General features: G+C 43.2%; 1 long non-coding RNA gene across 1 annotated transcript; it reads left to right on the top strand.

Moving 5' to 3' along the window:
* Nucleotides 1-14: 14 nt before the first annotated feature.
* LOC135987034 (uncharacterized) lies at nt 15-19,495 on the top strand. The gene is made up of 3 exons (XR_010605945.1): nt 15-131; nt 18,193-18,353; nt 19,247-19,495. It is a non-coding gene; the product is annotated as an uncharacterized LOC135987034 (long non-coding RNA).
* Nucleotides 19,496-20,206: the final 711 nt, after the last annotated feature.

Consider the following 20,206-nt stretch of genomic DNA (forward strand, 5'->3'; position numbering starts at 1 on the left):
CTTGGAGATGGAGCCACGTCTCTGCTTTGTTTTGATGTTTTACCAATTCTGCAGGTTTGGAGGCTGATTCTAGCTTATTCTACACTAGCTCTGTATTGATGTTGCTCCACTGAATCTTGATTTTTATGAAGGTAAGGGTACCAGAGCTCTGCTTGTTGAAACACATAAGGCCAATCTGAGCTTGCTTCCCATCACCTCTGCCTACCCCTGTGATGGATACCAGGGGCTGGGGCCAAGTGCGAGCCAAGCCCTGCTGAGTATCAGAGACCTACTTGAATTAATGAGATTTAGGTGAGGGCTATGACGATTTCATTTTTTCTGAGCTGTTTCTAGCAGTCTGGAAGAACACTGGTCTTCAAACGAATCTTGATTTAATGCACTGAGGACCTGTGTGATTGATGGTGTCTATAAATATCATTTAAGTGCACAATAGGATATTTAAGGTACCATTTTCAGCAGGATTCGAGCCAGGCTCTCTGCCTTGCTCCTGCAGCTGTTTCCCCTGGCTGCGGCGGGACCTTCTTGGTGGTGTGTCCTTGGCACTAGAGACATGTGGCTGGGGGGCTCCCTCAGTACCACCATCCCCATTTTGGCAAAGGTCTTGTCTAAAGAGCGTGCTGGACAAGTGGGCGAGTGAGGGACACAGAGGCACCAGGGAGGGTATCAGGGGATTTCTGTGCTTGGGGGACAACCTCAGGGTCCCCGCTTTGGGGGTCAGCATGGGGCAATGCATGTTTTCTCACAGGAAGAGGAGGAAATAACCCAGAGGGCAGCACGGGCAAATGGGGCAAGAGGCTCTAGGCAAATAGTTATGGGAAGCACAAAATTATGGAGGCAGGGAAGGAGGAGAGGTGAGGTCTTCCCCCCTATCCTCCAGAGATCTCTGTGGTGTTATTTATAATATTCATGCGTTTCTTGGTGGGGTGAGGAAAAGCCTTTTATAGGAGTCTCATTATGCGTTTCTATATTTAAGAAGGGAGGGTTTTTTGATGCTGAAGTAGAAAAAAAAGAGCGGTTTACTGCATTAAAATTTGCAAGTACTTAGCGTAATCTGGCGATTAAGGCAGTCTTTTACTATTACGCTTGTAAATCATAAATTCCCACTGCAGAATGGCTCCTGTGGCATTTTGCCATTTAACCTTGGAGGGCTTTGATCTCGCTTTGACTCTAGAAGTTTAGGCTGCTGCCTAGCTTGTTTAGTTGTTGTTGTTAACAAAATATTTGCCATTTGAAATACACAGTGCTCAGTATACATGCTTCAGGTCCCTGAGCACATGCAATATTGATATCTTGTGGATCGTAGAAAAACCTTGACTCATTAGAGAAGAGAAATTAAACAAATACCGTCAAAGAAAGCAAACAAACTCGGCCGTTTCAAAGATTATTTTTCAGCCTGAGCTGCAGCAGCAGAGGCATAGGAATTTCACGGTTAGTGAACCGGTGAGGAGAGAGGAATCGCGTTGTTGTTCACAGGGACCCAAGCTCTGTGTCCCAGCTCTGCCCGCCTTGCAGACCTGCACTGCCGTCAGCGGTGGGGCTCAGCTGGGAAGAGCGGGGACTCTGCCTCCTGTCCTGCCTTTTCCGGAGCTGGGAGCGGAGCTGTGGGCCAGCTGGTGAGCATAGAGCTTGCACTGAATATTCCTGCCTGGTGTCTGGCAACCAGCAGCCAGCAAGCGTAGCCTTTCTGCAAAGCACTGCAGGCATGATGGCTGCTGTGTGCACGAGTTCATCCTCGTCCCTCCTGGGTTCTTGTCCAAGATCTGCCTTTGGCTTACCCCCCCTTTTGTCTTCACGTTTAAGAGTATAATGTACATTTAAGAGTATAATGTACGGTATTTACTTTTCTCTTCACCTCCCATAGGTAGTCTTGCAGTCAAGGGGTCAAACACTGGTCAAGACCAAAAATACTTCAAGATATAAAGCTTATTATGAACATCAAGTATTCTGGATATATATTTTAGAAGCCATGTGACATTTATTATTTATAACTAATGAATACGTGGCAGTTGAGAAATATGAAAGAGAATTTGCTCTCTTTGTTCAAGGTCTCTCAGTTCACATAAGTCAATCTCAGTGTCTGAAGCCTAAAAAAGGTCACTTTGCAACCTGTAAGTAGCTTTGAAGCCTTCGCAGACCTTAAAGCACCAGGCTTAGCCAGTGGAAAAATACCTCCTGCAACAAGGCAGCTCTGCCAGCAGAGAGCTGGAAAATGGAGAGAGCTGCTAAGTCTGTCATCTCCTGCTCTTGATGCAGGTAGAAGAAGAGGAGCAGAAGGTTTTCTAGAGGCTGAGCATATCTCTGTTTTGTCACAGCTTCAGTGAATAATTCTCACATTTGTCTATCCCAGGCCCGTCTCCAAACGACCAAATGTAAAACTTGACATTGCCTTATGGACACATGGAAGAGTGGAACTGGCGAGTAGTCCTACCTCCACAGAAACTGATATTCCCTTGTATTTCTTCTGTCTCCTGCCTTTCTTTGTCATCGCAGCCTACATGTCCCACCACTCAGCCATCGGCACCTGTAGTCTGCTGCTTCTCACTAGACCCACATCAGTCAAAACTTGTGACAGAATAAGCAGATTTCTTCAAGCTCAGGTTTTCTTCGCATCCAAACCTCCAGTATCCACCCACGAGGGCAGGGGAGAGCCTAGATGGCTCCCATTACACAGACAATGACAGAAACGCGTTGTCTCTCAACACACAGCTGACTCCCCTCCCCTTTCCCGTACAGAAAGTGTTGTGCTTTCATAAAGAAGGCACCTGAAAACACAGCCCCTCCCCAAGAGCAGTTGCCCTGTGGAGGAGGTGGACAGACACCCCTGTGCAAACAGCTGTGGCAGTTAAAATGTTACTGCCCATCTTGACCTGCTCACAGGAGCACCTCTCAACATGCTCGTGTCAGAACAAGCTGGATTTATAAGGTAAGGTTCCCCTTGCTCCACTTTGGCTGAAACAGGAGGAGGGTTTGCATGAGCTGCTCATCTGGAAGGTGAACCCCTGGGCTGGAGTAGCAATGAAATGCAAGCCACAGGGGCAAGGCTGGAGGCACATCAGTCTCCTTGGTTCAGCACAGCTGAATCTGGGAGTAAACAGTTGGTCCCTGCTTATTTGACATCACCACTTTTGCACGTCCACCTCGCTCTGGTTAATTTTCCCTCAAATGGAGTTTCTCTCCACACTGCCTTACACATATGAGATGATCTGGGACAAAACCAAGTCGTGTTTGACCAACCTCATAGCCTTTTATGATGACATAACAAGGTGGACAGATGATGGCAGAGCAGTGGATGTGGTCTACCTTGACTTCAGCAAAGCATTTGACACAGTCTCCCACAGCATCCTTGCTGCTAAACTGAGGAAGTGTGGTCTGGGTGATCGGGCAGTAAGGTGGACTGTGAACTGGCTGAAGGAAAGAAGCCAGAGATTCGTGGTCAATGGGGCAGAGTCTGGTTGGAGGCCTGTATCTAGTGGAGTGCCTCAAGGGTCAGTTCTGGGACCAGTACTATTCAATATATTCATCAACAACTCAGATGAGGGAATTGAGTGTACTATCAGCAAGTTTGCTGATGACACCAAACTGGGAGGAGTGGCTGACATGCCAGAAGGCTGTGCTGCCATCCAGGGACCTGGACAGGCTAGAGAGTTGGGTGGGGAAAAGTTTAATGAAATATAACAAGGGCAAGTGTAGAGTCTTGCATGTGGGCAGGAACAATCCCAGGTTCCAGTATAGGTTGGGGAATGACCTATTAGAGAGCAGTGTAGGGGAAAGGGACCTGGGGATCCTGGTGGACAGCAGGATGACCATGAGCCAGCACTGTGCCCTTGTGGCCAAGAAGGCCAATGGCATCCTGGGGTGTATTAGAAGGGGGGTGGTTAGTAGGTCGAGAGAGGTTCTGCTTCCCCTCTACTCTGCCCTGGTGACACTTCATCTGGAATATTGTGTCCAGTTCTGGGCCCCTCAGTTCAAGAAGGATAGGGAACTGCTGGAGAGAGTCCAGCGCAGGGCAACAAAGATGATTAAGGGAGTGGAGCATCTCCCTCATGAGGAAAGGCTGAGGGAGCTGGGTCTCTTTAGCTTAGAGGAGAGGAGACCGAAACGTGACCTTATTAATGTTTATAAATGTATAAAGAGTGAGTGTCACAAGGATGGAGCCAGGCTCTTCTCGGTGACAACCAATGATAGGACAAGGGGCAATGGGTGCAAACTGGAACACAGGAGGTTCTACTTAAATTTGAGAAGAAACTTCTTCACAGTGAGGGTGATGGAGCACTGGAACAGGCTGCCCAGGGAGGTTGTGGAGTCTCCTTCTCTGGAGACATTCCAAACCTGCCTGGACACATTCCTGTGTAACCTCATCTGGGTGTTCCTGCTCCGGCAGGGGGATTGGACTGGATGATCTTTTGAGGTCCCTTCCAATCCCTAACATTCTGTGATTCTGTGAAAACCCCACCTTGCCACTGCCCTTCTGACTTCCTAGCCTTCCTTTAAATTCCTCGCCAGGTTGTGAAGCTGGTGTCAGTTGTGAGCACTGGGCTGTGACTAATGTTCATTTTCTTGCACAATAGTATGCTTAGTTTCTTAATACCTATCTTCAGCCTTTCCACCGTCGTCTTCTCTTCCTATCTGCGTGTTTATTTTGTGCATCCATTGCAAGTAATTACTTCTTAGTAATAAGAATTGCAAGTCTGGTTTCCTCAGGAAATGAGGCTTAGTTGATCATGCTCTGTACATCCTCAGATAACTGTTGAATGTATCGGTTGATTTAATTTGGCTGATGGAGAGCGGGCTCCAAGCTAATTGAATTCCTACAAGGTTTGTGCAAGTAGGCAGCTAGCTGGAGCAGAGAGGAACCCTGAAACCACGTGCCAGCAAGAAAGGTAGCAGATAAATTTGCATCTTAATAGATACCAAACAGTTCATAAGGCAGATAATACACTAATGAGTGTCAAAAAAGCACCTCAGTTTATACCTGAAAATGACTACAAGACATAAACCCATAAGAAACCTGGATTTTTCTAGTGCTTGTTGAATTATTTGCTTTTTTATGTTGTTTGCACTGTGATTGAGACAATAGCTTTACATCCCTGAGAGGGATTTTTAGTGTGTTAATACAGATGGTGAAAAAATAATAATAGCAGTAAAGGCATAATGTACTAATGAATGTTTCCCATTTGCAAAGCTATTTTCAGGGCAGCACCTTTCTGTAATCCTGCTGTATTTGGCACTTCTCCATAGCTTTCTCTTCCACAGCCTTGTAAAAGTCTTCTGCAGTCTTAATACACTAATTTTGCATTTGTTTTATTTCAAATAGTGGCACAATAGGCCTGCCTCAAAAGGACATTTGGGCTTTCTTAATCATTCCTGCTAGGACCAAAAGGCAACTCTGTTGCTGTATCACCACGGTCCACCAAAATGGCTTAGTGCCATTGGGTTTTAGCCATCTTTTCAGGCTGCCTGCTCTCCTGGTCTGTGATCTCAGGAGATCTCATCACCAAAGGATTGATCTGACAACTGCAGGGTACAAAAATCTTACCCCACTGTTTTGTGGTTTTTTGCCAGCAGCAGATCCTCAGCCCTTGCCCACCCCGTTCCCCTTCCAGGGACAACCTTAAAAGTAGCCAGATAACTTGTAGGCATGTGTAACCCTGCAAGAAACCAACTTCACCTGCAAATGGCAGGTGATGGATCTAAACCTGGCTCAAGGTTTCCAGCTCCTGACTGCTTACACAGCAGAGGTGGTAAGTGCAGCACTAAAAATCAGTGTGAGGTTTTGCATGGTGACACACGCCTGCCCAGAAGCAGACAAAAGGGAGGATTTAACCACAGACCAATTCTATTTTTTCTGTAAAAAAGGCACTTTTCCACTGTAAGGCCATTCCAAAAACTAAAAATGGAAACATAAAAATGCTCGTGCAGCAGTTTGGCTGCCATGTTTCATGCAGTAGTGTCGTGTTACAGAGATAAACATCGGTGCTTCGCTTACAGATTGTCTCAACACCTGGAAGGCTGTTGTAGAGACGGGCTTAATAATTAATTGCTATTTCCCTGAGACAATGCACGCTGGATCTCTTAAGGAGCATATTGCATACCAGGTAACAGGAGGAGTAGGCAAAAGAGATAAAAGCATTAGAAAAGATAAAAAGATTGAGATCGAATAACATTATTCCTCGTGTCATGTTGGAAATGGGGCTATACTCACCTGATCCTGTGAAGAGGTTGCCTGGAGATGGTTCAAAGTACTTGAGGTCAAAATACTTCTATTCCGAAGTTGCTTTTAAGTAAATGACTCTCCTATGGCTGGTGGCAGGAAATATGTGAGCAGATCAATTCCCTCATGTTACTATGTTGGGCTTATGTCATGTTACTCTGCACAGATGGGGATATGGAGGGGTTGTTTTATAATCAGAAAAATACGGTACCTGGAAATGATGCTGAAACTTTCCTAAAGGATATGTTTCCTGTATGTACTACATATTCCAGCATGTACTATAAATATTCTATGTTTAGCGCTACATTTTTCTATGAAACCTATAAACCTGATGAAATCAAATACTACAATGACGTAATAAGAAAAAATATTATTGTGCTGGGCTTCTTAGTGACTATGACCCAAACCACAAACACAGTCCATATCGTGGCAGCAGAGGAACACTCGCATCTGTTTCTCTCTGTGTTTTGGGCACCTTCCCATGACAGTTGCCATCACTTAACCACCTCACTGGGGGCCTGTGTGTTATGACAGGGGTACCAAGGAGAAAGGTAATGTCTGTGTGCACAGATGTATTGGGGGTGAAGGCAGAGGGCCAGGTGAAGGAGGTGACAGGCAGGAGGGGAAGCGCTTGGGGAGGCGAGGCCAGGCCAGGCCTGGGACATGCAAAAACACCGGGACATTCAATAGGTAAAAGTGGACTTGTGTTGAGGTGGCAAAATGGCATGTTGCAAGGTGCAGCAGATAAAAGCATCAGATGTGTGTGCAGGGAAGGAAAGGCCCCCAACATATCAACTGCACCTTTCTCCAACTAATGCTTATAATTTTTAAATTGCTGCAAACACACAAGGGATTTCAGCCATGGGGATATTCATGATACACAATCTTAATTCAACCTAGAGTGCAGGTACAAGCTTATTTGACCAAATGTGTATGTTTACTGATGCAAATAGTCTGGTTTTAATGGAATCTGTGAAATGAGAAAAATTATGAACACATTTAAGACATCTACAAGGACAAGACTAACTGCTGGTACCTGCTGTGCTGTGAGTTTAGGCTGCTGGTGATCAGCATGTGTTTCATCACTGAGTGAAGCCCATTGACATCCTAGGCAAGATGCAAAGACTATTTTTCTCATGTTTTTTATTGCTGAAGAGGATCTTGATTTCAGTGAGTCAGTATTCTTTGGTAACCATGTCAGCTCAGATGGCTTTGAAAAATGTGTTTCCTTATGAATTGTAGCTGGGTCTCAAGCTTCTTTGATAAGCACCGTGCACAAATTGAAATACCAATCATGGATCTGGATAGTTAAATCACTTCTACAGATGGGTCTGATGCTGTTGGGCACATTTTCCCAGTGCTGCTGTAAAAGGAAGGAACTCCTGAGCTGGAAGAGAGCTTTAATAGAGGAAATTACTTGGGATTGCACTGGTTTCTGTAAGATAGACAGTTCCTGTGGAAAAGCTCTGTTGGCAAGCTTCCTCTTAGCTTATGGCCATATTCTCAAAGTGTAACTCACCTAGGCCAACTGAAGTTTCTTTCATACTGCTTGAGTTTCTTACCCTGTATTTTATAATAATTCTTGGTAGCTTTAATCTGTTAATCTGCCATGGAAAACCAGCCTAGGCTGAAGCACAGCATTTATCAACCAAGTCTGTAAATCTGTCCTCCACAGACATTTGAACAAATTCATTGTTTCTGGCATAGAGATTTTAAAATATGTAATGGTACCTTGTAGGTGAAGAACCAGTAGAAGCAACAGTGAGATGTGTTTGGCGAAGATGAGGGAGTCACTCTTATGATTGTGAAAAGCAGCAAATAGCTTGGGTGACTCCAAAATGTCTGGGTTTTGAAGCAAGTGCTGGAACATGCAATCATGATACCATAACTGGCTTGTAGAGATTGAACCTATTTCAATTTCAGTTCCACCTCTTATGAAACAGCTTTTTCCCATCTCCTCCTTAGCTCTAAGTGCTGGCACTCTCGCTATCCAGCGCTGGTGATAACATTCAGCACTTACTGAGTACTTTACATACTTCCAGTGTTGGAAAAACATTAGGTCATTAAATCCTCCAGTATTTCTGTAATATCAGCAATCATTAGAATTGTCTTCACTTTATGGGCAAGAATAAGAGAGAATGGAGAGTTTAAGTGACCTAACCATAGTAAATTAGTGGCAAAGTTAGGATAGTGCTGTTGATTTCTGCACATTCTCTAAAGGCTCCTGAAAATTATATTCTCTGTTCACTCAACTGATTAGTCTTGGGCTTTCTCGTATAGAACCGATGTGGGCTTGGGTCTAATAAGTAACGGGATTTCAAATTTCTAGCATTGATTATTTTCTTCGAAACTCTTTGACATAGACTGTGAGGCACTGGAATATTTTAAGGCTGTTGAGTTACCACCTCTTATTTTCCTCACTCTTGAAAGAAATAGTAAACTCCATACCAGAAGGAGTTACAGGGCTTTGCACATTCGTATTTGTAAAGTACACCATTGCCTGATGGAGTGATGGGAGAAGCTGCTCAGTGGTGCCACCAATTCCCCATTGAGTCACGCGGTGTGGGTGACATGCCGAGCAGTGCCAGCAGCTCTGGAAGGGAAGCACAGTCCTCCTGGGCCTCAGCAAACCTACACCAAGCTTCATGGCTTAGGACTAACCACCCTCACATTCATTCATGGCTCTGCCCATGAACCTGATACTCTGCATAATCTTTTGCACCTTTACAATTCTTCACAATAGCCACGGTGGTGGAGCGGTGTCCTGAGTTTGCAGAGCAATTACATGTTCTGACTTTTGGAGAGTTGTCCCCCGATTCCATGCAAGATCGTGGTTTGGTATCACGCAGTTCCCTAGGAGCTGGCTTTTAATGTGTGCCGAACTAAAGCAAATGCTGGATTGGATTTTCTGCGTTGTCACTCACGTGACAGCAGTCACTGGCACGCAACAGTGCATCTCCCTTCTTTAGATCACAGCTGCCCTGGGTAGAGTCCTCCTTGTATCCTGGAACAACCGCAAACCACATTAAATCAAAAAATACTTAAAAGTATGGAGGCACTTCCAAATCAATACAACCTTTTCCAACTACCCATCTTGATGTCTTCTGTGAAAAATTAATCTTGAAAGTTCGATTGCCACTCCAAGGTCATTTGTATTTTGCATCGAGGCCTGTGCAATGATTCACTTTTTATTCCATTTGCCACTAATAAGAATGCATCATCTTTGGAATCTGATTTCCTCTGTGGAGTTTTCTAGGAGCTGGAGGTTGAGTGATTAATTTTACTGGGACAATAAATTACAAAGGAAGGGCTATGACATTCTTTTTCAACAACACTTCCTCCCGAGATGACAGCATAATAAATTACAGGTGTAAAGCAAGCTCCTAAATGCAATCAGTTGACTTGTGCTGGGTGGGTGCAATAAGAGCAGTGACGATAGGTTTGGTCACCGAAGTCCCATGGAAGCTTTACCGGTGGCTTAAGTCAGCACTGGGTGGTCTACTTTTGACAGATGGTTGAGCCCAAAGGCTCACACTGAAAAAAGTTTCTTTTGACAAGGTCACCTACTTTATGCATTGCTGACAAAGATCCCTCCTATTGTATCATATTTTAAAAAGAAGGGTTTGCCTTGCTGGATTGAACCATTAGTCTCTTAAGATTTTCATCTGGACATCATCTAAGAACCAATGTCTGAGGCTTCAAACAACAGAGGAAAAAAAGAATAGCCCAAGAAGTCCGTCTCAAATGTCTCCTACCTCCATAATTCTTGTACAGGGACAGGAAACATCTGTTCTCAACCCCTTGATCTTCAGCTTCCATCTTGAAGATTTGCTTATCCTTCCATTCATGTCCAAAATGTAGATATTCTTGAATAATAAAGTTATGTAGCCCCTTTTGTTGTCTTTCAGTGCCCTGTAGCCAAGCAACAATGTACTGATGGTTCATTCCACCAGGGATGCAGTGCTGGCTGTAAACCACTGTGGCTTGGGAGCTGCTTCACAAAATGTTCTGAAAAGAGGGGGCAGGAGCTGGAATCAGTAATCACACAAGCTATCCCTCTTCATTTATCCCCTCTCATGAATTAATTCATGGATATTAAGTCCAGCAGGGACTGTTCTGATCATCTGCACTGAATTCCTGCTTACGTTGCATAATTTAACCCCGTAATTCCTGCATAGGGTGACTGAACAAAAATGGATTTTCAGAAACACCATTAATCCTGATTTAATCATTTCACATCATGGAGAGTCAAAAAATAAAAAAAGCCTTGGAAGGCCATTTACCTGATTATCCTAAAGGTAACCAGGAGGTACTTAGTGTGCCCAAGGTGACGCCAGGAGTTGCTGGCTGAGGTCAGGGAACAGAACCGGCTGAGCGAGCTCTCAGCCCGTCTGCCAATATAAGAAACCCTTACACTCCAACACCCCCAGGATGCTCTCGAACAAACTGAAATACACAACTCGTCTTTCTAAAACCGTCAGCTGTTAGTTTCATTAATTGCCCTTGAACATGATACCCTGCTGGGCAGTCTCTTACTGGTTTAAACTGTGATCTAAAGTGAAAAGATGCTCTTCAGAAAACCAACAGCCTATGCAAGACTAAGGATTAGAAATGCTTAACTATATTTTCTTCTCCTCTGTATGGCTGAAAAACTGAAAAGCCTCAGTAACAGGAGGCAGGAGACACAGCTGCTTGATTTTAGGCATGGCCCCCTAACTTGTACTATTTATACTTTTGACAGAATTAACCAACATAACGTGTATAAAGTGCAGGGCAGCTGCTGGTCAGAAAAACAAGAAATCTGTTGGTTCTTTTCCTGTTATTCAGGCAAATTTCCACTCATTCTTATGCGAAGGCGTCAGAATCCAGCTGATCAGCTCTGCTTTTTAAACAAACATGTAAATACGTGCACGCACAACACTCCTCTCTGTCCTTTTAGGGACCGTAATATGTTCTTAAGAATTTGGGCCACAGGTTTTGAAGAGAAAATCTGCTTAGTGCCCCAGATATTTATAAAGCTGCTAGCAAATATAAAGAGAGAGACGGCACGACAGATGTGCAGACGCGGTGAGGAGGAATTGTTAGAGGCACGAGAATAATTTGTCGCTGACGTGTGTTCCCCTGCTTCCTCGACCCACATGCAGGGCACCCTTTGTGGGGCACTTGTTGTGTGGTTTTGTTTTTCTGCTTTAAGAGTGTTGTCATTGGGGAGGGCATGAATCCTGTTCCATTGGGGTTCATGGGGGCTGGATGCGTTTAATTCTGAAGTCCAAGGTAACAAGCTTTAAAGGGTGAAGGTCTTTGATACCAAAGCCAATAAGAATAAGAAAGGGAAGGAAAGTAAGAATGGGTATCAAACCCCCCATATATTTACTATATTCTTAGCTTGAGAACTTCTGAGCTGGAGCCTTTCCTAACTGCGGCTGGTGAGGTTTCCTTGGCAGAGCTGCAGAAACAGCCAATATGTAACAGTTGTGGGTATTTAACTTTCTCTCAGATTCAGGCAATTTTGGTTTCTGAAGATGTGTACAGTATTTTAGTACTGATAGCAAAAGACAGAATTCTAATTTAATCATTGATTAAATCTCTTTGTCCAAAGCACCAGCTCAGGGATTTGTTATCCACTTCAACCTCAAATCTTTTTCAGACTCATGGGTTTGAGGCTAGACTAGCTCAACATCTTTTATATATATGGGCAAGGTTCTTCGATGTATTTTTTTAACTTCACTGTTCACCACACTGAAATGAATACTGTTTCTTTACACCAACTTCATCTTCAGACAAATAATCCTGGCATATTCTCTTAACAACCTTTGAGTGTTTGCTGCAGAGAAACTTATTCCGAGTCATTTTTCCTCCTTCTTTGCTTCTTTATGGTTACTTACTAGGTTAAATCAGGAACGAAAAGCCTTTTCCTTGCTGAAAGTTGAATGGGCTTTGATGAGCCATAAACTGAAAGTTTCAAAGTACTGGGTGTGAGGACTCATGTGGGCAAGGGACTGTGAGCCACGAGCTTCCTTTGCTTGGATTAATAGTGATAATAATACAGTGATCATTACTTAAAAAGTGAACATTCTTAGAAGCAAGCCATCATACAGAATCCATATATTGCTATAAAATAACACAAAGTCACATCAGGTTCTATGAAATGTTTTGGTGTTTGGGGTTTTTTTGGTTGTTTTTTGGTTGGTTGGTTGGTTTTTGTTTGGTTTTTGGGGTTTTTGTTCAGAGGCAGCTTCCAGAAAAAGTAAAGAATTCACTGTATTTCTATGACCACAATTCCATCTAGGAGTAAGCACTTTATTGTATTGTTTATCTAGCCCCATAACAGCAGTGAAAACCTGTGCTTAGGGTCACCTGGCTTTTTAAGAGACTAAAAAGCTGAGGTTCCATGCTAGTTCTGACCAGGGTAGAGTTCGAGTCCTTCTTTGTAATTAGACCAAACAATCAAATTTTATTGTTGTTTCATATGAACAAGCAAAATATGGCACAAAGATTGTGAAGCAAGTCTGTTTAAAAATTTAACGAACTATAAATGTATTGCAGGATTTGATCCAAAGCCCACTGAAGTCCATGAATAGGAATGCTTTCTCAAACAAAATGTGAATGAGAGAGAGAAAGAAGGAAAAACAGTGGAGAACTTCAGGAAAAGAGCAAAGGAAAAATCAGAATAAAGTGACAGGCTAATCAGAATTATATCACAGCTCTCTCTTCTTTACCCCCATGTATTTTCCTCACTATTCCTGTTACTTTTTCACTTATTCTTCATGGAAAAGACATGGCTAGGACTCTGTTTCTGCAAGAGAAGCTCCCTGCATTAGGCATTTGGCCAGCTGGCTGTAAGGCTCTTCTGTTCACACCAAACCTAGAAAGATCTGTTCTTCCTCCACCTCAGACTCACTGAAAGGCAACTGGAGATACCTTCACTTTTCCCGGGACCTGTCCCTCTCTCAGCCCCCCTCTCAGCCCCCTTGGAGAACCAGAGGCTCTTCACTCCTGTGCTGCTGTGCTGCAAAATCCCTTTTGTCCTCCTCATTGAGGATTCAGTCGTGGCTCAGAAACACAAACAGCTTTCTCCAGGGGTTCAGAACTAATCTTAACACAGTCTGTTGGCACCAAAGAAATTAACTTATTCTGAATTGAGACTGGATTAAAAAAAAATAATATTAATGCTTATCTGATAAAGCAGCTTTTCTTAGTTTATTGAATTATTCTTCAAGCCTTTGCATGTTTTTGACTTGCCTTTCTTCCAAGCTGAAATTTAACCCAGGCAAAATTTACTTTCCCCTGCATTACAATCATCAAACTTTTACTTGAGTGAACTTTCTTCCTTGAAGCCAAAGCCAGTTTTGTATTTCAGCCAATTTTACTCGCAGCTCCAGTCAAAAGCAACAAATCTTCTTAAAGTACACAAAGCATATATTTGGTCCACTGTGAAGACACAGTTGCTAATGAGCATGGAATTTCTCATCATCAGGATGGGCATTTGCAAGAGAAAATGCTACTTGGAGAAGCTGCACGTTTCTTGAGTAAATCCCCCATCAGGAGTCCAGGCTGCTAAGCTACTGGAAAAGTAGAGTGGTCAGCAACAGAGAGACTTTTGGGGGGTTAAGTGTGATCAGTCACATTATTTGACACTGAAGTCAGTAGATCAATAGCTGCCTGTACCTCTCCCTCATAGAAATATTTCTCTGCTGAAAAAATACTATTTAAATGAGAAATTGCTGCCTAGGCTGACATGCATTGGGTTTTTATTTTATGTGTTTTTTGTGTTAAAGGCCCTAGGTGGGTGAAAAATTGTGGCACCACATTAATATGAAATAGCAATGGCAGTTGCAGAGATGGAAAAGGGATGCTGGATCATCTCGATTGAGGCTACCAACAGGCAGATGTGGTGCCATTTACCACGCTGACTTGTGCTGTTCAGGTTGATGACAGCGCGGACCACAAGCCAGCCCTGAGCCCTGGGACACATCAGGTGTCTGTCATCACCCCACGTTCTCCGTGGGGAGATGCAAATCCTCTGTTTGCCCAGGCTCTTTTCCCCAGCTTGTCTTTGGATGCCCCGCAGCACCGGAGATGTCACCGTCTCGGCCGGCAGCCCTGGCCGTGCCGGTTTTGCGTCCCCTCCTGTCACACACACCGCCGCAGACGTGACCCACCGGGGCATTACAGAAACTGGGGGCTGGGAAACACAGAGTTTTATTCACATTTGGAGGACTTTGGGGTTTTTTTAATCTATTGTTCAAACCTTCAAGGAACATTCATAAAGCCCATACTCTCCAAATTGTTTACTATTACTTCTAATTAATGACAGTAACTCGACTTGTTTTGTCATATGGAAAGTAAACAACTGCTTTGACTAACTAAATACTCATATCAGGTTGGGGAAGGTTTTAATTAGTTGATTTCATTAATCACAAAGTCTGTTTGTTGCTGTTCATGTGCCATGGAGCAGTAGAAATGGCTGTTACTATGCAACGAGACCGCAACTGTGCTTCTTCCTTCAAGGCAGTTAAAAAAGGTTTTCTGTCCGTGTCTTGTAATATGTAATGACACGTGTACTTTTTCTTAGGATTTTGTTTTAGACTTTAATACAATTAATATCTGGTATATCATTTGTTCGGGAAACATACCTTATGCTAGCAAGAGAGCAGGTTATGTGATTTATAGCAGCAAGTTACAAGTTTGCACTGAAATGGGAATTCTGTGAATACTGTGGTATGTCCTGTTTATATCTACCAAAGGTTGGGAAGGACACAAGTATCAGAATTTGAGACTGGAGTGATGAATGCATGCACAGAAAAAAAAAGAAAGAGAGAGAGAGAGAGAGAAGCCCCAACTTTAAAAGTACTTTTGCAGCAAAAAATGCCATAAAGCAGTGTAAAAAATATAAATCTGTTTTGCTCCTATGTGCCATAAAATTAATGTGGAGGTTTGAAATCAGTTATAGTAAAAGAGTGGAAAAAATCCAATGCAATTCATTTGGGAAGCATAATTTGTTACTTTAGGAGATAGGACAATTAATCTACAGTAGCCATATTGAAAAATACGTGTAGTGCTCATAAAAATCTTCAGGCTGACATCAACCTACACGAAACCTGTTGGGCTCACTCCTCTGCAGCGTAAGTGATGGTAATTACTCTGAAATCAATGACCCGAACTCTGGCGACCTGGGCTGGCTGCAGGTCTGCCTGTGTTCATTTTTCATACGATAGGTGCAGAATGGGCAGCGGTGAGGCTATGCTTCCCATGCAGGGCAATTGCTTCTCCACCCCAATCTCAAGGGATCATTCTCAGGTCAGACCTAAAAGAGATGATTAATCTGTGTACGTTGTTCTGTCCTGCATCTTTGTATTGTGGTCAGCAGTTCATAAAACCCTGAATGGGAAGCACCACCATGTCTTCTCCCCTTGGCTGCCAGGTAGGAATAACTTGCAGTCACTCCTAACCTGGTCTAGACTCACGCAGTAGCCTGGAGGTAAAAGATAACACAACCACTAATGAATCCTTTGAATTGCCTAGTTCCCACTTTTTCACCTAAATTATACTTTTTAAGGTTAGATTACACAGTATTGTTTGAAGAAGAAAGTTTCTGCTTTTCACAGGCATCATTAGTTATGTCCTCTCTTGGAAAACTGCAGGTGCATTATATCACTGCTGTGGATGTTATTTATTATTATCTCTACCACGAAATCAATTGGTACTGCAGAAGATAACAAAAAACACTTATAGCAAAGAGGAGATTATATTCTCCTGTGGTGATGCTGATGACACAGAGAGATGGTAAATAGATAGTTGGAGAAGACCCTACTGTTAGCCTGGCAGGATTGACCTTAAACAGCTATGTAGGCCTATATATATACTGATTTCAGTCTGCCACCAAAGCAAAAGCAATGGGTACAGTGCACATATAAGCTGAGTGCCAGCATTAAAACTGCATTTGCATCGCTTTTGTTTGTTTTTAGAAAAATGCTCTTGGGTCTGTTTGCTTGAGTAGTGAAGCAAGAATTCCATTATTTTAATACGAGGCTCTGTGGCCTGAACTGGAATAGCAACCACTAGTCCTTTACTGTTCTTGCGGTTAGAAAACAATACTAAAATATATCAAAGTGTCCAGCCTCTCCTAGTTCTCTGAAAACTTTGGCCACTGCATCTACTGCATATCCTGTGCTCAAAAGTACATGCCAAGGCTCAACTGCAGTCCCTGGTTTGGCCTATAATTTTGTCCTTTTTGTAGCTTTCAGTGACTGTGGAAGTGTTTTCTCAAAGGATTATTTTTATGTAAAGTCCTACAGAGGCCACAGAAATATGAGAAAGTCTCTTTGCAAGACACTGAACAAACGTATAACAAGTGATAGTAGCTGCCTGCAATGCAGCACAAACCCCGCCTGTGGCAAGCAGGAATCCCCTGGTATTTTCTGTAATAAAGGTACAATGCCCTAATTCATTTCTAGTTTGGGTAATTACCTTGTCTAGTCACATTTCCCTGTGGTATCACCAGGATGTAGCATTCTGCATTTACTGCTTTGGCAGTTGCTAACAAACTGTTCAGCTCTCAGACTCTCAGCTAGAACTGAAAGCACGATGATGGACATGCTCAAAGTTTGTAAAATAAGCAGAGCTGATTGAACAGGTCCACATCACACCACAGAACTAGTTGCACCTCAGAGAGAAATGAGGCCTCTCCTTTATTTAGTGTAGGCCTAAAGCTACCTCCTCTGAATTCAGTAACAAACTGTGGCTGATTCCAGGACAAATCTGGTTCCAGTCCTTCACGCGTGGATGGACTTTAGATTTCGCAGTATGTGAAACATGCGCTGTATGGGTTAAGATAGCATTTCTTTTCTATGTGATCTAACAAGTAACTTTCTGTGACTTCTTCAGGTCCTAGACTTGCCTATTTTAAAAACTTGTGTCATTGTTTTCTGAAGGGCAGCATTCGCATTTTTGAGGAAACCTAGCAACGCTCATGTGACAAAAAATATAAATTAATATGCAGCAGATTATTCGAAATGCAAGACTGAATTACAGTCTGCTGGGGAAAACTAAGTGTGGCTATTGACATCCTTTATAAAGGGATACTCAGCTAAGAAGATAAATTAATGTTATTTGTATTGAGAATCTATGTTAATGCTTGCAAGTATTTTAAACGATTAAAAAAATTTTAGGGAATCTATATGTAAAGATCCGGTGGAGTATCCATCAAAGTGACAGACGTTTTTTTCTCATTGGTATCTTGAATATGTTTATAGTTCATTACACCAAAAAATGGAAAACAAATACAAAAAATCCTAAAAGGAAAAGTGACTCTTAATACACTTAACTGAGATGAAGACCCAAGTAATGTATGTCGGAAGAGTTTTGTAGGTAAAGCTAGAGAAAAATAAGCTGAAATAGAGCAAATTTCACCCTGGACCTATTAATCTATGATATAGTTCAAGGCAGATTGAATAGTCCCTGTTCAATGACAGCTATGCAAAAATCAAATTAGATTATACTACAACGGATGCATGGTTAGTTAATATGATGCTGAATGGGATTTAACTTTTTCTCTGCTGACTATTCAGCTGTGGTCAGCACATTCTAAGAAATCTACCTTGAGTTTCCATAGCTGTATCGAAGCACAGTAACATCTGCCTGGGTAGACAAGGTTTAAGATTTTGGTTTACACTTGAAGGCTTTGTGTTGTGTAGGGTGATTTTTATGATGTAACAACTTCAACAAAAGCCCTAGTGTAGACACAATTACACCAGAAAAAAAAAAGTAGGTTTGATGTAATGGCTCATATCGCTTGCCAAACTGGAATGCATTTTACAGGCAAAAAGCACTCTAATTACATAGGAGGAGTTTAGGGGCATAACTACGCACCATGACAAAACTTTCAACTGTAAACAGGAGCTAGGTGCTTATTTAAGTCAGTGTGTCTTCTAACCACTTGACAAAGTATAATTTGTTTTCCAAAACCTCTCCTTTCCCAGCCACACACTGGGTCTGATTCTTACCCTATTCAGAAGTCAGCAGCAGGACACCAGTCCATCAGAGAGGCAGAATCAGGCCCCTTCCTTTGGAGAACGACTGCACCGACACCATTCACCTGCTAGCAGAGGGTGGCATGAAGACAAAAGCAACACCCTGAGAGGTAAAAAAAATAATAAAAAAATTAGTCCTTGTCCTGCTTTTACTTACACATTCATATGACTTCTTCTCATGCTTCCCCGTGTAGCTCGTGCCAGCTCTAACCTCCTTATTAATCAGTGTATGCCCCTGGGACAAAAGGGATTTAAGACAACAGCGTGAGGTGCTAACTGGGCACCAGGCAGACTGTGCCCTGCACAGAGCAGGTTCTCCTTTGTGTGATACAGCTGCTGGTTCCAGGAACAGAAAACTTTTTTTCTCATCTGAGGGCAGGCTGGCATGGCCAGACTGCATCTCTGTGATGCTGTGTGAGGACACATTACCAGCTCAGGCTGTTGACAGCTTGGCTCATTCTTCCAATTCACAATGCAGGCATCAGAAGGACCTTGTGCCTGCAGGAAGACTGTGGGGAGAAGGTCAAATTTGAAGGATTACAGCAACTGGGCAGTAGAGCTTGCACAGTTCCTACCTATTGTATTTCTGACTGTTGCCATCACTTTTAATGAGCTGTACCTTTACCCCTTCCAATCTAGCCCCAGCCAAAAAAATGCACGTCAGACATGGGAACGCCTGTTTTGTACTTTTCCTGGTATTTGGGTTGAAAAGGGTGAGGAGAAAAACAGAGAAGTCAGTAAGATCACATTCCATTAATATTTTGGAAATCCACAGGCTTAATGAGAGAAGAGAGATGAATGTGTGACTGGTGCAAGTCATCTGGAGCGTGCAAGGGAAAATGCTGTCAAAATCTTTAAAGTAAATGATCCTGCAAAGACAGAGATAGTCTACACTTGAGGCAAAAGGTGTTTAATTAGAGTGGGAAAAGTCTTTGTTCTAAGTAATTAAAAGTAAAATTCCAGAGTAGATGAGAGAAAACGGAACTCCTTGAACATTTGACAGCTCTAAAGAGAAATCTGAAAGGATTCACAGACAAACGAGGAGATGCAGAGGATGAAGCCAGCCTGCCTGCTAATGCAGCTCTGCTGAGGCACTGCAAGGGCTGAGAACTGGCTCCCTGCCCATCCAGCGCGACTCAAAGGACCAGAGATGGGCGTACAGACATCCCCTACAACCAAGGAGTAGAGGAAGCCTCCTCCGAAGAGTGACAAAAAATCCCACGTGCCAAACAGGGATGTGCCGTGAATCAGTCTGCAGGTAGGACTGTGCAGGGGTGTTCAGAGAGCAATACAGGCTGGACAGGATCTAGGGGTCACTGGGCCCACCTACCCAGCTCAAAACAGGGCCTGTTTAAATCAGCTACCTGGCACCTTGCTGAATTCTCATCCTGCTCAGGAGGCTGGGGGGTCTCATCCCCTTTGCATGCTGGTCATAAGACTCCTCACCTTGGCTAAATCTTTAGGAGGAGGAGGATTTACTCTTTGAAACAAGGCTGCGATGGCAATGGCCAGCTTTGCAGAATGGCCTGTCAGCTAAAGTGTGTGCCCAGGAAATGGGGTTTGGGATCAAGACACCTGACATTGCCCAGGGCGTGCTGTAATCCCTGACTTACAGCATGGTCCAGGAAAGAGGGAAACCTTTCCTTTTGCTAGAAAAGCTGGCCTGTAGGCAACTGGGCTGCCAGCATCAGGGGGCTTAGACAAGAGGTTAGGGCTACCTGCCATGCAGTGAGGCACCTAAGCTTTGGTCCTTACTTTCAGAGCTGCTGATGGGTTTTATATTACATAGCATCTTCTTTACATAGGACACAAATAATCCTGGCATTGGGGACAAGCAACACAGACAAAGAAACGATAAGTTCATGGATCCTCATGAGATAGATTTGTTGAGGTATCAGTACTGTCCATGCTGAAACACCTCTGGACGTGCTCAGAAAAAGGGCTGCAAGCACATGAAGGAACT

The sequence above is a fragment of the Caloenas nicobarica genome, chromosome 3 (assembly GCF_036013445.1).
Source record: "Caloenas nicobarica isolate bCalNic1 chromosome 3, bCalNic1.hap1, whole genome shotgun sequence".
In the NCBI taxonomy this organism is placed as follows: Eukaryota; Metazoa; Chordata; class Aves; order Columbiformes; family Columbidae; genus Caloenas; species Caloenas nicobarica.